The sequence below is a fragment of the Salvelinus namaycush genome, chromosome 5, assembly GCF_016432855.1.
Source record: "Salvelinus namaycush isolate Seneca chromosome 5, SaNama_1.0, whole genome shotgun sequence".
In the NCBI taxonomy this organism is placed as follows: Eukaryota; Metazoa; Chordata; class Actinopteri; order Salmoniformes; family Salmonidae; genus Salvelinus; species Salvelinus namaycush.
Genome location: NC_052311.1, coordinates 56,928,873 through 56,946,885, shown reverse-complemented (window position 1 = coordinate 56,946,885; position 18,013 = coordinate 56,928,873). Strand labels below are relative to the sequence as shown.

Here is an 18,013-nt window from a genome sequence, read left to right as displayed (position 1 = left end):
TATTTGCTTGTTTTAACCCTACTGTTGTTTAACATGCGGGGAAGCTCTCTACGCCAGAATGACACATCCTGATTGTATTGATGTTCGAATAGAATACCCATACGACGTTGAAGTAAAGCCTTTCGTGATTTTAAACCCTGTGTAAAAGCCTTGAAAAGCACGGCTTGGTCTATTTCACAAGAGGCTGTTGCCCCACCAGAATTGGCCGTTTCAATAAGGTTGGCCACTTCACAGAACATCAAATCGTCTACCTCAGAAATGTCATTTAAAACTTTGAAATCATCAGGCTTCGCTGTTCTGGTGACTGGGGTCTTTGGCGCCTCCTCGGGATCTAGATGTGTAGCTTCTTGGATGTCTTTATAAGCCGGCGAGGAGTCTGCATTAAAAATAATACATACAGAAAAATAGGTTATTAACCCTAAAATATGTTTGATAAAAATGTAAAATACATTTCAGATATAAGCCTATATATTAACAATACATTAATTAAATACCTCGGCTTTTTTGAAGAGGGCTGTTCTGAAGAAGCTCTGAGAACTCGGGAACATGTCTTTGGGCAACCCTAATTATAGCATCTGCCTGGTCTGTAGCTTGTGAGCCTGAAATAAAAAAAAAAAAAAACAGCATTAGGCCATGTTTAAACATATTATTTTATATATTCAGGCATAAAAATAAAATATATATATAAATGATAATTGATTCATACCTTGTCCTTGTAACGCTGTCTCGTGAATACCCGCCCAGTAGTATTGTTCGGGTGAAGCGGACCTGTGGATCTGGGCACTGATTGTCCGTTGGTGTTTAATAGGGGGCGCCCAACGGTCCTGGCTCAGGGGAGTTGACCTGCCGTTTAAAGTCTCTGTTTGCGGCTTGTGTGTAAATACATCCTGGGAGTAGGGCAAAATTGTCTCGTAGGCATATCCTTCACAGAAACCGTGTAGACTACCTATGGCATCCCTTCTCGGAGGTATTTCCGCTGTAAACACATAAAATAACTTTTAATATAAGATGCCGACACTTTTTGTTTTTAAGGTATAAATATTCTTACGGAATTCTTGGATCTTACTTACTACAATTCAGGGTCGGCGTTGGGATGTAAGCAATTTGTTCCGGAGACCCTACGGCCGGTTCGAGCTCATTTATATCTCGGAGAATCTGCGTGAAGGTTTGAGAATCTAAAAAAACATTAGATAATATTAAAGCTCTAATCATTTTAGCTAATATTGACATTTTATACGTTAAGAATCCGGGCCCTAAGGCCTGTTTAATATTTCTATAACATACAACGTTTTCAAACAATTCCCCAGAACAAACAAATCTAATATATAGCATATGTAAATATTTATTTCAAGAACTAACCTTCAGAAATATCCATGAGGAGGTTTTTCCCAGATTATCTTTTTTAACGGGGTCCGTCCGATAACTATTCCTGGGGGGAATGCTGTAGGGTAACTGCGCTAAAACGAGGCTAACAGGGGGACCTGTTTTGCATAGCTTTTGTAGCCGTCTGACTCTAGTGGTGTCGTATTTTTTCGCGCTAAAACCGCCTCAAAGTTATCTTTGAAGCCTAAGACATGTGGTTCAAACACCTGCCATTTGGTTCAAACATAGGGTATTGGGGGGGTGTCTAAACATTAGGTATCTTTTTGATATTCTAAAATCTCCGGGGGCTAGCATCTAGATGCTGGGGTGGGGAGGTCTCGACATCGCTGGGCTGAATGACTTTTAGGCATCTGTTTTGCCAGATAGTGTAAACCTTGGTTTCAAACGACCCCCATGCATAGAGAGCCTTGAGCGCAGATGCAAGGGTATTTTTTTAACAAACACACCCGACCCTTTTTTCTCTGTTTTTGAAACACACACACACACACGCGCGCACATTGCGCAAGTTTTTTTCTCAGGGACCGACTGCGCTAAGAGTGAACAAACGCGAGAGTTCCTGACATGGTAAGATTCTGGTTTTAAAACCATTTATTTCATTCAAAATATTTAGTACATACATTTTATAGCCTTACATTATTAAGGTATTTTACAATGCCGTTCTTACAGATCCAGGGATCTGATGCAACCACCCCCCATTGTCAGTGTCCAGTTGGTCATCAAAATGCCGGGATCTCTTGCCAGGCTCAGCAACACTTGGTAAGTTTTCACTCCAGGGGTAGATCCGACGTCTGGCCTTTTGGTCTTGACTCTGTCTCAAGGAAAGCCTCGCCCAGCGCTGTAACTGTTCACCATTTTGGAAGAGAATGTCCAGCTTATTCATAAGGGTTATGAAAATTGGATAATCCACCCATTTAAAACTAAACACAGGAATAAAAAAGTTTACATGTTTGCGTGCTCTGGAAGCTACAGGAGAATTGACAGACTTTGTAGCATTAGACTTATCATAAAGGTCACAGGCTAAAATTGTCACTTTGTTGTCAGGGCTATAGTCCATTGAAGCAATTCTTAGAGCCTTGAGATCACTGCGGCCGCAGACCTGTTCTTCCAAAGCATATCCTGGCACATTTGTACCACTCAGGACCTGTTCAATTTTACAAAGCGCCAGCCTGATGTTTAGCCATTCTCTCATCCCCAGAGCCGGGGGAAAACTCCCAGGTTTTGCCTGATAAAGGGGTTTGGGTCCACTGTCTGTGAATATCTTTACCGTAGAATCCTCCGGGTGGAATATGTAAGACATGTGGCCCTCACTCGTACCCAAAAATCCTTTAAAACATTCTGGAGCTTCACACAGAACTTTTTCAAGGCTTTGGTCACTGGGTTCATGACAAGCCGTGCATAACATCCCTAAAATTGGCATAGGTGTCATTTTTGTTTAATATTCAGGGGGGTTATCATGTACAGGCTTAAACAGGTATTGTTCAGCCGCTTTATAAGGGGCATTAACCACCCCCAAACCGTGAGAAACAGGTTGACCTGACACCTGGTCACTTACTCAACCCTACCCCCCTAACCACCACGATGTCCTGACCTGAAACCCAAATATTGACATGCACCCTTCTACATGACATAGGGTCATAAATCATTACATAGGGTCATAAATCAGGCTTGGGTCATAAATCATTACCGGTTGACCTGACAACTGGACCCTTACCCAAAGACCCCCACCTAACCATCAGGATGTCCTGACAGGCAGCCCCTTAGGTTCACATAGCGGTCACATAGGTTCACATAGGGTCATCCATCAAATTTTGACGTGTGACATCTACTTTAATCTCTCTAACGCTCCACGTGTAGAGAAGCTAATGGAATTCCTCTAGGTCATATTACGTAAAGCTCTCTCCCTCGGAGATAACACACTAGGCAGAAACACCAACTCACACACATGTACACGGTGCACACACAGACAGTGTGTGTGTGTGTGTGTGTGTGTGTGTGTGTGTGTGTGTGTGTGTGTGTGTGTGTGTGTGTGTGTGTGTGTGTGTGTGTGTGTGTGTGTGTGTGTGTGTGTGTGTGTGTGTGTGTGTGTGTGTGTGTGTGTGTGTGTGTGTGTGCGTGCGGACATGAGCTTCAGCTCGACAAGCTTCCTGGGCCTTCCCAGCTGAGAGCATGTTTGATCCCCTGTGTTAATAAGTGTGTTTCCCCTTCTATACTCCGATCTTCTTCCTTTCATTTCACAGCTCTTCTACTAATCTCAGTGCTAGATTTGTTCTTCTCCTACCTGTGGTCTTTGATTATTGCTGAAGGCCTAAGACGCCATAGACTGGGAGGATTAGCTTCCCTGAGTGTTTATCCACAACGCCTCAGCGTTTGATCTCGTCTTCCTAATGAGGCTACCAGAAAAAGGCAGAGCACTCAAATGTTACTTTGCTTTAATGTATAATGGACATCTTAGAAGTTGTTATAATGGGTATTAGATTCGTTCAGGGCAGGCACGTCCAGTTCTGAAGTCATTCATAGGGTCAGAAGAGGGTCAAATGGTGAGGATGCTGGGTGGCCTTTAACTTTCTTACAGGCATTTAAGAGCTATTGGATATTGAATAGATGCCTTGAATTTAAAATAAGGCAACCCCCCCAGCACAAACAAAAACACACACACACACACACACAGAAATATGCTTAAGGAGATGACACACATCCTATGTTGCTTCCTGTATGTGAGTTGTTACTCCCCCGCTCCCTGTGGAGAAGGTGTGTAGAAGGTGAATGTGTGTGTGAGTTGTTACTCCCCCGCTCCCTGTGGAGAAGGTGTGTAGAAGGTGAATGTGTGTGTGAGTTGTTACTCCCCCGCTCCCTGTGGAGAAGGTGTGTAGAAGGTGAATGTGTGTGTGAGTTGTTACTCCCCCGCTCCCTGTGGAGAAGGCGTGTAGAAGGTGAATGTGTGTGTGTGTGTTCAGCTGGAGCACTCATCCATTCAGGCAATGTGAAGTCGCCTGGGGAGCATCGGACTGTGCCCTGCATTATTCACTATACAGCGGTCTAAACTGCTCAAAGATTCATGCTCAGAGATCCTTTGTGAGACCCAAACAAAAAATAAGTTAGAAGAGAAAACAAATAGTAGTTGGAAAATTGGAATGAGGCTAAACTGAGCACAGAACAGGAGGGGTGAGAGGGAGAGAGAGAAAGAACGAGAGAGAACAAGTTAAACTGAGCACAGAACAGGAGGGGTGAGAGGGAGAGAGAGAAAGAACGAGAGAGAACAAGTTAAACTGAGCACAGAACGGGAGGGGTGAGAGGGAGAGAGAGAAAGAACGAGAGAGAACAAGTTAAACTGAGCACAGAACAGGAGGGGTGAGAGGGAGAGAGAGAAAGAACGAAAGAGAACAAGTTAAACTGAGCACAGAACAGGAGGGGTGAGAGGGAGAGAGAGAAAGAACGAGAGAGAACAAGTTAAACTGAGCACAGAACAGGAGGGGTGAGAGGGAGAGAGAGAAAGAACGAGAGAGAACAAGTTAAACTGAGCACAGAACGGGAGGGGTGAGAGGGAGAGAGAGAAAGAACGAGAGAGAACAAGTTAAACTGAGCACAGAACAGGAGGGGTGAGAGGGAGAGAGAGAAAGAACGAAAGAGAACAAGTTAAACTGAGCACAGAACAGGAGGGGTGAGAGGGAGAGAGAGAAAGAACGAGAGAGAACAAGTTAAACTGAGCACAGAACAGGAGGGGTGAGAGGGAGAGAGAGAAAGAACGAGAGAGAACAAGAGAGAAAGAGTGTTGCCACTTTATGTTGATCAGCTCCCCGGTATCGATGGCATATATAGCCTAGTCCTTATCTGTCATACCAGGGCCTTTACAGCAACAATAATGGGTTTAAGTGAGCAGCAGTATGTGGGAATGTGAGTGAATGCCTTGTTAAATGTACAGAAGGGAGAAAGGTAAAGTCCGCCACTGAAGTCCCCTTGCTGATAATCTACATCTTACTCAGTGATACATGGTTCAGTCTGTGTCCAGGGATTCATAGAGAAACACAAACAAATACAGATATCTCTGGAACAGCAACACAAACAAAACACCTCAGAGATGTGGTACAGGTGACGGGGTAACCACATTACACAGAGGCCCTGGGGAGCAGCACCAAAATAAACTAGAGAGAGGGGAAGAGGGTGAGGAGAGAGGGTGGGGCAGGAGAAAGGGGAGGAAATGTGATTGAGGAAATCAAGGCAGGAACCGGAAAGAAAGACTGGATAGATAACTGGAGACAGCCAGAGAAAGAGAGAATAATCCCAAACACTTTATATAGCTAGTAGAAAGAGGAGGAAGGGAAGCGCTACTAAGGTACACAATAGTACATTTGGTAGACAGAAGGTGCTCTTCGGTAAAAGGGGTAAATTGGTCATCAAAAAGAAAGGAGGACCAAGGCACTCTTCATATAATTAATTGAAATGCCTTTATTTGTATGGAATGATCAATAGAAACAAAACAACAAATCTGACGCGTTTCGGCTGCAGCCTTTCTTTTTGACTTTATATAGCTTGTCAGCTCCGCCCGAGATGTGTCTTGCATCCCATATGATGCCTCGACTCACACTGATCCCAGAAAGCACTCTAATAGTCACCAGGTACCAGATGGTTTCCCTCCCTGACCAACTAGACATGGATCAACAGAGGGCCACACACACAGGCAGGTTAGAGAGGGCACAACCTGACACACAGGCTTTCCAGCCCCACGCACCAATCAAACGCTCCACAGCTGCTCCCAAATGACTAATCAGATATGAGTCATTAACAGATCCCTTCCTTAGGACCTGGCTATCAGACAGGGTTGAGAGGATTGCATGCTGTTATAAGTAGAAATATCCAAGTAGTGGTCATACATCATGACAGGATTATATTTCATTAGGGAAATGTCATGTCAGGATTGTGATCATGAACAGATTTCATTATGTTACGCTCTTAGAAAAAAAGGTGCTATCTAGAATCTAAAAGAGTTCTTCAGCTGTCCCCATAGGAGAAAACTTTGAAGAACTCTTTTTGGTTCAAGGTAGAACCCCTTTGGTTCCAGCTAGATTTTTTTTGAATTCCATGTAGAACCCTTTTGAGTTCCATGTAGAACCCTTTACACAGAGGGTTCTATATGGAACACAAAATGGTTCTTTCTACCTGGAACCAAAATGGGTCCTCCTATGGGAACAGATGAAAAACCCTTCTGGAACCCTTCTGTCTAGGAGTGTAAGGCTGACTGAACTATGTATTTCTCCTAGATTCACAATAAATTAATGTATACAATACAATACAAACTCCCCTCACATGTTTTCTTTTTGCTGTGTTTCCCTGCATATAGGGCTCTGCTATATGGATTGAGAGATGAAACCTGTCCAACTCTCTGAGCTGTCTGAGTGAGCTGAGGTTTTATACTATTGATCCTGGCTACAGTATATTTTTTCCACCTCCAGGAACTTTTCAAAGTGTTTCTGTAATTGCTGCTGTCATCAGGTTCCCGTGCCAGGGCCCACATCCATTACATCAGCAATTCATTACATTATGACATTATGATCGTAAATCAGGTGGGAATAAAATATTGTTATTTACATCCTTTTGTAGATACAGGTTCCTGACGCGACTGTAATATGCCAACTCTATGAAAAGATGTAGAATGCAGAGTCTGGGCTTCATCAGTTTCATCAGTTGTGTGTGTGAGTGTGTGTGTGTGTGTGTGTGTGTGTGTGTGTGTGTGTGTGTGTGTGTGTGTGTGTGTGTGTGTGTGTGTGTGTGTGTGTGTGTGTGTGTGTGTGTGTGTGTGTGTGTGTGTGTGTCAATGTGACGAAAGGCCTTGGATGTGTGTGATAATATGGTTTTCCATATTCACTCCTATTGTGTTTCTGTCTATAACTCAACTTTTCACACATCCATTTGTCTCATGTCTGAGTCCTATCGCCCATAGGGACGTCTGTTGATGGTTTAATCACACAGTTGTGATGTTGTAAAAATACACAAGTGCGTAAAAATCCCTGGCTCTCTTCATAACGTGCAGGAGTGACAGGAAATCCATATTATTCTTATGCAATTATGTCTACGCTGATTGGGTGAAAATACTTTATATTGCTTCAAGGCCATGGAGGAGCTGAGCTAGGTCTACCCTGCCACCTGGCAACCCGGCCACCTGGCAACCCGGCCACCCCGGTCCCAGTCGCTCTCTCTTCCCCCTTCTCTGCTCACTACTGTCCCCTAGAGCCCCAGTACACACAGGCAGCACAAGAGTATACACAGGCACGCACATGCATGCACACACCCAAAGACAAACACACATAATTAAAACTTGCTTCACAAATACCTATATGAACATAACAGCCTTGTGAAATATAGTCCCCCTCATATAATACAAAATAACAAAATGCACTTTGTGTTGCATCCATGTTGTCGTATAGTGCATAAAGCCTCTGTCCTTTACGCTGCCTGTTCCATCACGCTAAGCACAAATCAATTACTCATAATTGTTTCTGTTCTAAGATCCTTTCCGAGAATTTGTTGATAAGAGCTAAATTAATCATGAGAAATGCATGAAGCTCTAATTGATGTTCCCAACACTAACTTATAGCAGTGGATATTGGAAGAACATGGACAGTGTACTTTGAGGATTGTTTACCAAGCTTTGTAAAATATTTGGTTATTTTCCCAATAGCATTGCACTAAGATATATACTGAAAAACCATAAACACTTTTCTATGTAAATTCTCTCCTAGCAGTACCATTAAACTCTTGACTGAAGGGAAAGTGAAGGCCTCTGGGCTGTTGTGATGGTATGGTGTGGGTTGGTTGGGTGGACAGGATGCACTGTAGATACCCAACAGAGCTGATTTCTCTCATAGTAGGAGAGAAATGAAGGAGTACCCTGGTTGACACACACATCCTCCATCAGCAGGCAGGCAGCTCTCTCTGTTGGTCACGGACCACAACGCCAGCTCCAGGCATGATACAGCACAGCTCAGGCTGGAATCACACCAAATTATGAAATAAACTTGGCTGCATGAAACCGTACTATATATATATATATGAACACATACACATAAACACACATGCATGCATGCTAGCTCACACATACACACGCATGTGCGTGCGCACTTGTAGTTTGTGCAGTGTGTCTGTATGTGTCTCTATTCAAAACTGATCTCTTTTCAGCTCTGTATTTCAATTAACGTAGTGAAATAATCATTAAAACACCATAACAGCAAAGCATCTGAAGCCCATTCATTCGGGATCATTATCTAGAAAATGTCATTAATGATGGTAATGAATCAAGGATCACAAACAGCAGCAGACACACACTAGTATTTATTACACATGAATAGAGGAGAAGTGACATTTATATAAACATGATGTCAGTTTTACTACGTTATAATGGAGATGTGAGTGGAAGGAAAAGCTCATGCTGCCACCCACCCACCCACCCACAAACACACACCAAATGTAACGCCAATTCTCAGTCTCAATCACTTTAACCTATGATCATTTTATGTCACACACACACACACACACACACACACACACACACACACACACACACACACACACACACACACACACACACACACACACACACACACACACACACACACACACACACACACACACACACACACACACACACACACACACAGACACATAGACACAAACTCTCTCTCCTCAGCCTCAGCTTCCTCCCTTATTCTATTCAATATCCTCTAAATACCCTCTAAATGCTTTCTCCATCACAGTAATCCCACATGCTCTGTAGATGTGTAGAGGTACTCTCCCCTCACCTGAGCGGTGGACAGGGTTTCTGAGTGCAGAACAGGTTGCATGGCAAGTTGTATGACAAAGAGGTGAGGTTCGTTGGCTCTCTGCAGGTGGGAGTGCTCCCCTCTGCCTGTCTCAACCTGACAGGTGTCTGCAGGCTAAATATAGCCACTTGGCTTGTTAGCTCCACACTCAACATATCGATCCCAAATCCCATGTACCTACCTGTCACTGTGTGTGTGTGTGTGTGTGTCTGTGTGTGTCTGTGTGTCTGTGTCTTTGTGTGTCTGTGTGTATCTGTGTGTGTGTATCTGTGTGTGTGTGTGTGTGTGTGTGTGTGTGTGTGTGTCTGTGTCTGTGTCTGTGTCTGTGTGTGTGTGTGTGTGTGTGTGTGTGTGTGTGTGTGTGTGTGTGTGTGTCTGTCTGTCTGTCTGTCTGTCTGTCTGTCTGTCTGTCTGTCTGTCTGTCTGTCTGTCTGTCTGTCTGTCTGTCTGTCTGTCTGTCTGTCTGTCTGTCTGTCTGTCTGTCTGTCTGTCTGTCTGTCTGTAACTGTGTTCCCAGCATCACCGGCACTCCAGGAAATGTGGGAGCTCTTGACCAATGATTCACATTCTGTTCAACAATGCCAGAATGATGTAGAAAACATATTCCTTTGTACAAGTCTGGTTCAGTCTGGATTAGTCTGGTTTGGTCTGGTCTGTTTTGGTTTTGTCTGGTTTGTTTCTGTTCTGGCCTGTTCTGGTCCAGTCTAGTTTGGTCTGCTTTGTTTCTGGTCTGGTTTGTTCTAATCTGCTCCAGTTTGGTCCAGTCTGGCCTGGTCTCTCCAGTTATGGTTATATCCCAGGGACATGGAGGATAACGAGGAGAGGATTCCATTACCGACCGCTTCCCTCTGAAGGTCCCCTTCAGCCCCGGAATGCCCAGAACATACCGCCTGGACAGGAGCAGGCAGCAGCAAATCGATATGCAAAACATAGGAATAACGGGCAAGACGAATGGACTTCGAACAGGGAAGTGAAGTGGGAAATTGATTTTTAAGTCGCCCTGCATAGCATTTGCAAATGGCATTTAGAATAAGAAAGACTTGGGGAGAGAGAGGAAAGGACGCTCATTCAGTCACTAAAGCAGTGTGCTGCCAAAGAGCTCTGAGTCTGTGGTAATTATGTTCATTAAAGAACATTTAAGTCTCAACACGGAGTGGAGGCCTCCGTTAGACACACACCTCAACCATGACAGAAGGTCATGTGTGTAGAGTGATGATACCGAATCACATAGCCAATATGTTGATAAGAAATGACCCACCATGCTAGTAATCAATTGCATCACTGGCGATTACCTTAGTATCTAATCAGTTTACTCTGAAAACACAATAGGGTTGGTACTGGGACAAAACTGAAAAGAGAGGCTAAACTGTGCCATAAAGCTGGAAATAATTTGTTTAAACTCAACTGAACCGTAAGGCTAATGGTGTTTTCTTTCTGTCTAATAATAATAAAAAAGATTTACAGTGCTCAAGTTTTTATCATCTTTTGTGAAGCTGCAGTAAATGACTGACTATGACTAGATGAGGCCATAGAGTCAGAGTAGGTAGATGTAGATGTCCACTTGACTCCAGGAGACAGCAGAGTAATGGAGACGCTGGAGGGGTGAGAGGCTGATGACAGATAAATGTTCAGTGTTCTGAGAATTTTGAGGTAATGCATTTCTTTTCTTCTTAACTTCTTATGGCTGGGAGCAGTATTGAGTAGCTTGGATGAATAAGGTGCCCAGAGGTGCCCAGAGTAAACTGCCTGCTACTCAGTCCCAGAAGCTAAGATATGCATATTATTAGTATTAATATATTTGGATAGAAAACACTCTGAAGTTTCTAAAACTGTTTGAATGATGTCTGTGAGTATAACATAACTCATATGGCAGGCAAAAACCTGAGAAAAAATCTAACCAGGAAGTGGGAAATCTGAGGTTTGTAGGTTTTCAACTCATTGCCTATCGAAGATACAGTGGGATATTGGTCATATTGCACTTCCTAAAGCTTCCACTAGATGTCAACAGTCTTTAGAACCTTGTTTGATGCTTCTACTGTGAAGTGGGGGCAATGAGAGGGGAATTAGTCTGGCAGAGAGCCACGAGCTGACCATGCGCGTTCACGTGAGAGTTAGCTTGAGTTCCATTGCATTTCTACAGACAAAGGAATTCTCCAGTTGGAACATTATTGAAGATTTATGATAAAAACATCCTAAAGATTGATTCTATACATTGTTTGACATGTTTCTACGGACTGTAACGGAACTTTTTGACTTTTCGTCTGCTCGTCTGCTCGTGCGTCATGAATTTGGATTTGTGAACTCAAGGCGTGAACACAAAGGAGGTATTTGAACATAAATTCTGAACTTTATCGAACAAATCAAACATTTATTGTGGAACTGGGATTCCTGGGAGTGCATTCTGATGAAGGTCATCAAAGGTAAGTGAATATTTATAATGCTATTTCTGACTTCTGTTGACTACACAACATGGCGGATATCTGTTTGGCTTGTTTTGGTCTCTGAGCGCTGTACTCAGATTATTGCATGGTGTGCTTTTTTGGTAAAGCTTTTTTGAAATCTGACATAGCGGTTGCATTAAGGAGAAGTGTATATATAATTCCATGCATAATAGTTTTATTGATGTGGCTCTCTGCAAAATCACCAGATGTTTTGGAACTACTGAACGTAACTGAACTTCATCCTGAACCTACTGAACTTTATCGAACAAAACATACATGTATTGTGTAACATAAAGTCCTATGAGTGTCATCTGATGAAGATCATCAAAGGTTAGTGATGAATTTTATCTCTATTTCTGCTTTTTGTGACTCCTCTCTTTAGCTGGAAAAATGGCTGTGTTATTCTGTGACTTGGCGCTGACCTAACATAATCGTTTGTGGTGCTTTCGTCGTAAAGCCTATTTGAAATCGGACACTGTGGTGGGATTAACAAGAAGTGTATCTTTAAAATGGTGTAAAATACTTGTATGTTTGAGGAATTTTAATTATGAGATTTCTGTTGTTTGAATTTGGCGCCCTGCACTTTCACTGGCTGTTGTCATATCGATCCCGTTAGCGGGATCTCAGCCATAAGAAAGGATAACCCCTTTAGTTAGTCTCATCAGTGATGGAGCCACCTCCATTCTGCTCTTTCCCTGCTGCTGTAATTAATTCAATCAATATTTATGTTCCATTTCCAGCAGGCAATTAATCTCCTTTCTCGCTTCTCACTCCAGTCCCAACGTTTTCACAGCAAATTGATTTCAAAGATTACTTAATTGCATCACCGATATGGAATGCTGAGTACAACAAGATCGAGGGAGGCGAATTCTGGCAAAGTGTGAAAAATGAATTGTGAAAGATCCCGGCGTTGCCTCAAATACCTCAGATGGCCACTAGCTCTACCTTTAGGGGTGGGATTGAAGTGAGAGGGAATATGAACCCGTATTCACAGGATCTCAGAGTAGGAGTGTTGATCTAGGATCAGGTCCCCCCTGTCCATATAATAAGCACTTCTGCTCTGAGACTCTTTTTTGAATACGGGCCATGAATCTTTTGTTTTCCTTAAATGCTTATGAATAGGAACCTCAAATAGAGATTGGTGTGATGATAGCAGCTATGGTCTCGGTGGTACCTACTGCTGTCTGCAACCTTAGCTCTACACAATGGGAATCCAAAGTGATTTGACGGGCTTATAGATGTTGTTTGTTGTGCCCACAAGGAGAGGCAGGTACTGTAGCAGTGCTCATACATATGAGTGATTACTGAAACAACATGAGGGCAAGAATCATTCTGTAAAGATTTGTTTTCTGGCTTAGCGATTTGCTCGTTCGTCCTTAATAGCATCAGCAGAGATGAGAGAGAAAAAAATAAAAATAAACAGAGGCTTTTATATCTCATCAATCAACACCAGGTAGTGAGGGGAAAGTATGGCAATGTTGTTATAGAGACAGGTCTAAGTTTTTGGTAAGAAACTTTTCTATCTCTTTTTTGATGTAGCCTGGATGCACACACGGTGCGGGACTGAATTGATTGTGCATTGAAAAGCTGGCAGCTCCAGCTCTCTCAGATGCAGAGCATCTCAAATGAATGAAGCTGGTTGGAGTACACAGTGCTCACGCTGTTCACATTTGCGATTCCTGCTGAAAGCGGTCTGCAATTGTCTTAATCACATGTTCCGTCATGCTTCTGAGGGTGTGTGTGTGTATGTGTGTGTGTGTTTACTTGATATTTACATCTCACTGTGAAGTCGTCTACACAGTATGCCAAGATACAGTGTTTCATGATATTCTTTGTAATTTCGGTAAATAGAGGAAGATGAGAAAGCCTCTATAGATGCTAGCTGTTTGACAGCCGCTGAGAGTTCCCTATAATTGTTTGTCTGTAGGCTAAAGGGTGGAGTAGTGCCCTGAAGGAAGTTTTATGTGACTCTTCTTGTGAGAATTTTGAATCCTTTGTTTGTTGAAGGTCAGGAGGAATGACAAAATAGTCTGCAGTGGAGAGAGGAAGAAACAAAGGATGAGGAGAAAGAGAGAGAGAGAGAGAGAGAGAGAGGGAGAGAGAGAGAGAGAGCACAGAGCTCACATTTCAGTTATTTATTATTAGCAGCTTTTTCAAGAATGAAAGATTCATAAAGTTTTCATTTTCTTTCGCTTAACAGAAGTCGTAAATGAAGAAGAATGTAATAAAAATGTTACGATGACAAAGTTCTTTTTTTAACACAGTTCAACTTTTCAAAACCCTTGGTTGGTACACATTCACCCACACACAGACGTGCACACACTCACACAAACACACACACCGCACACACGCTCATTGCCTGCTAAGAGAAAACCAGACATACTCTCACCTAGGCTGACCTCTCTCTTGTCACCTCATTGCTCTGGCAGCATCTTCCATCCTCTCTCCCTTTCCTTCTGGACATAATCCATTATCTGACGCCTACAGAAACAATATACCAGGAAGAAGCTGTTCTCCGCTCGCTGCCAGGAGGCTTCACTCCCCTCCGCACTATCTCCAGCAGGGTCAGTCGGAGCCAGAACCCCAGCCAAACCCCTTGCATCGCAGGCAGAAATGCTTAAGTCTACAGATCATGTAAATCAGTAGGCCAGCCCGGGCCACCGCTGGCACCCTGCACCCCATCACAATGGGCCTCCCTCTTTCGCATCTTCCCTCTCTTCTCTCTTTTTATTCCTTTTAATTCATGTAATCTAATTCCCTCCCCGACCATTTCTTAATTGTGTCAGCGTTCTTTTAGAAAATCACAATGTATAATGGCTGCCGCCAGTGGGAACATTTGACCCCTCGGCTGATTGAAAAATTAAAACCTGAGGGAAAAAAGAGCTGGCCCCGAGGGAAGAAAGTATCCAACAGCAGTTTTTGAAGTAGTCCTCGATGAAAGTTTGAGATTGAGGTAAGATGGCAGTTTAAATGAGTACTTTTATACTGCTACATGAAGTGTTAAGTGTCAGGGGCTGACCATTTAAAGTTGGGGTTTTGGGAGGGTAGGTAGGTACTGTAAGGTGCCAGGGCTGCAAGGTAAATGCAAGCCATTGGCAGTGTAAGGGAGAATCTCGCAGTTTAAGTTTAGCTATACACAGTTTTCATTGTAGGGAAATTGCTTTAGCTTTTGGTCTGTGTGAAGGCTATTATTTCTACCATATATACTTAGATGGTTGAATATACTGTGTTGACCTACTATCAGCTGTGAAGGTAAGACCCAGATGCAGACAACGTCAAATTGACAATGGTTTAATAATCCAACAGGGGCAGACAATAGACAGGTCAAGGCAGGCAGGAGTCAGTAAACCAAAGGTGGGGCAACGGTACCAGACGGCAGGCAGGGTCAGGGTCAGGGTAAGCAGAGGTCAATAATCCAGAGGTGGGGCAACGGTACCAGACGGCAGGCAGGCTCAGGGTCAGGGTAAGCAGAGGTCAATAATCCAGAGGTGGGGCAAAGGTACAGGTCGGCAGGCAGGCTCAGGGGCAGGCAGAGTGGTCAGGCAGGCGGGCTCAGAGTAAGGACAGGCAAGGGTCAAAACCAGGAGAGCGAGAAAAAGAGAGACTGGGAAAGCAGGAGCTGAAACACAAAACCGCTGGTTGACTTGATAGTCAAGACAAACTGGCAACAGACAAACAGAGAACACAGGTATAAACACACAGGGGATAATGGGGAAGATGGGGGACACCTGGAGGGGGGTGGAGACAATCACAAAGACAGGTGAAACAGATCAGGGTGTGACACCTACAGTACATGCAACTGGCAATTGAAGTAAGCCACACGCAGTCTCCATTGGTCTCTATAGGTTTGAATTATTTCAGCCAAATAGACTTGCACCATTTTGATGGTTGAATGAGTATATCTCTTACTACAATATATGATTTAATGATACCTGTGTGTGTCTGTGTTTAACTGCACCACAGCCACTTTCTACTCCCCCTGGTTATTATTATATGAAGGAGATAATGTTGCAGCAGGTTCATTGAATTGCATTACCTTTGTTCCATGCTGCACTACAGTATAATCAGTCTGGTGACACTGCTGATGTTTTGTCAGTAATGGAGTGGGAGGAGCCACACAGATTCACCAGCACTTACTCTGATTCACAATGTAATGCAAGATCTTTCTGAGTCGGCTGAGAGGTACTCCTAATCGCTGTTATGCGTTGTCATTTATTTTTCTTTTGGTCCAGCGCGCATCAAGAACTGCAGTTTTCAATGTAGCTCGTTACTATATATGTGTGCGTGTGTGTGTGTGTGTGTGTGTGAGTGATTACTTAAGGTCCTGTTTGTAGGAGCAGCTTAATAGGTACATCACTACAGCCTCTCCAACAGTGTTAAATCTGCAACATGTAATATCTGCTACAAAACCTGGTCACAGGTTCTTTACTGTTAGAGCACACAAAACACATGTAAATTCAAAGTGATAAGATACACTATATATACAAAGGTATGTGGACACCCCTTCAAATGAGTGGATTAGACTATTTCAGCCACACCCATTGCTGACAGGTGTATAAAATACAATCTCTATAGACAAACATTGGCACTAGAATGGCTCCTACTGAAGAGCTCAGTTACTTTCAACGTGGCACTGTCATAGAATGCCACCTTTCCAATAAGTCATTTTGTCCATTTTTTCCCCTGCTAGCTGCCCAGATCAACTGTAAGTGCTGTTATTGTGAAGTGGAAACCAGTGGAATCTGCTGAAGGTAAGACGGCTCATAATAATGTGTTTGATGTATTTGATGCCATTCCACCAATTCCGTTTCAGCCAATACCACAAGCCTGTCCTCCCCAGTTAAGGTGCCACCAACCTCCTGTAGTGGAAACGTCTAGGAGCAACAACAGCTCAGCTGTGAAGTGGTAGGCCACACAAGCTCACCGAAAAGCGACCGTCGAGTGCTGAAGCACATAACGCGTAAAAATTGTCTGTCCCCGATTGCAACAGTCACAACCGAGTTCCAAATTCCCTCTGGAAGCAACATCAGCACAATAATTGTTTGTCGGGAGCTTCATGAAATGGGTTTCCATGGCCGAGCAGCCACTTATAAGCCTAAGATCACCATGCGCAATGCCAAGTGTTGGCTGGAGTGATGTAAAGCTCGCCACTATTGTACTCTGGTGAAGTGGAAACACGTTCTCTGGAGTGATGAATCACGCTCACCATCTGGCAGTACGACAGATTAATCTAGGTTTGGCGGATGCCAGGAAAACGCTACCTGCCCAAATGCATAGTGCCAACTGTAAGGTTTGTTGGAGGAGGAATAATGGTCTGGGGCTGTTTTTCATGGTTTGGGCTGGGCCCTTTTGTTCCAATGAAGGGAAATCTTAATGCTACAGCATACAATGACATTCTAGACGATTCTGTCCTTCCAACTTTGTGGCAATAATTTGGGGAAGGCCCTTTCCTGTTTCAACATGACAATGCCCCCGTGCACAAAGCGAGGTTCATACAAAAATGGTTTGTTGAGATCGGTGTGGAAGAACTTGACTGGCCTGCACAGAGCCCTGACCTCAACTCCATTAAACACCTTTGGGATTAATTGGAATGCCGACTGCGAGCCAGGCCTAATTGCCCAACAATTGCCCAAATTTGCTTATGGCTGAATGGAAAGCCTTCCCAGAAGAGTAGAGGCTATTATATCAGCAAAGGATGGGACCAACTCCATATTAATGCCCATGATTTTGGAATGAGATGTTCGACGAGTGTCCACATACTTTTGGTCATGTAGTGTACTTGAGATATGGACAACACTTCAGATTGTGCTTGCAATTGAAAGTGTGCTTGAAGGTCATCAGGTTCTTTGTGTAGTCTGGTGTAGTGTTGTCACAATACCAGAATTTTGACTTCGATACCGGTACCAGGTTTAGTATCACAATACTCGATACCATCACGATACTCAATACCAAAATGATATCATAACACAATAAAGGAAGGAATATTAGCCAAAGTCACAAGACTTGATCCAGTCAGAAACTCAGCTCTCGCTCTGGTCAATCCTTGGGCATCTTTTGAGTTTAATAGCATTACAGTTTCTACCCACAATACAGGTGAATGGGGCTTATTTTATTGTACTGATCAACAACATTTGCATAGAAGAAGCTTCTTTAATAAAATTGTGAGCTGTCTTTTTAACCAGTAATGACATAATTCACAAGGCTGGGGGGTATGGCAACTGCTTGGTCAGATGCCAAGCAGTTGCCATACCAAGCAGTGATGCATCCAGTCAAGATGCTCTCAATTGTGCAGCTGTAGAACTTTTTGATGATCTGAGGGCCCATGCCAAATCTTGTAAGCCTCCTGATGGGGAAGAGGCATTGTCATGCCACCTTCAC

At 43.4% G+C, this 18,013-nt stretch overlaps 1 long non-coding RNA gene across 1 annotated transcript; it reads right to left on the bottom strand.

Moving 5' to 3' along the window:
• Positions 1-287: 287 nt before the first annotated feature.
• LOC120047682 lies at positions 288-920 on the bottom strand. The gene is made up of 3 exons (XR_005476912.1): positions 707-920; positions 495-599; positions 288-376 (listed from the first exon to the last, which is right to left on the bottom strand). It is a non-coding gene; the product is annotated as an uncharacterized LOC120047682 (long non-coding RNA).
• Between the last annotated feature and the right edge of the window lie 17,093 nt (positions 921-18,013).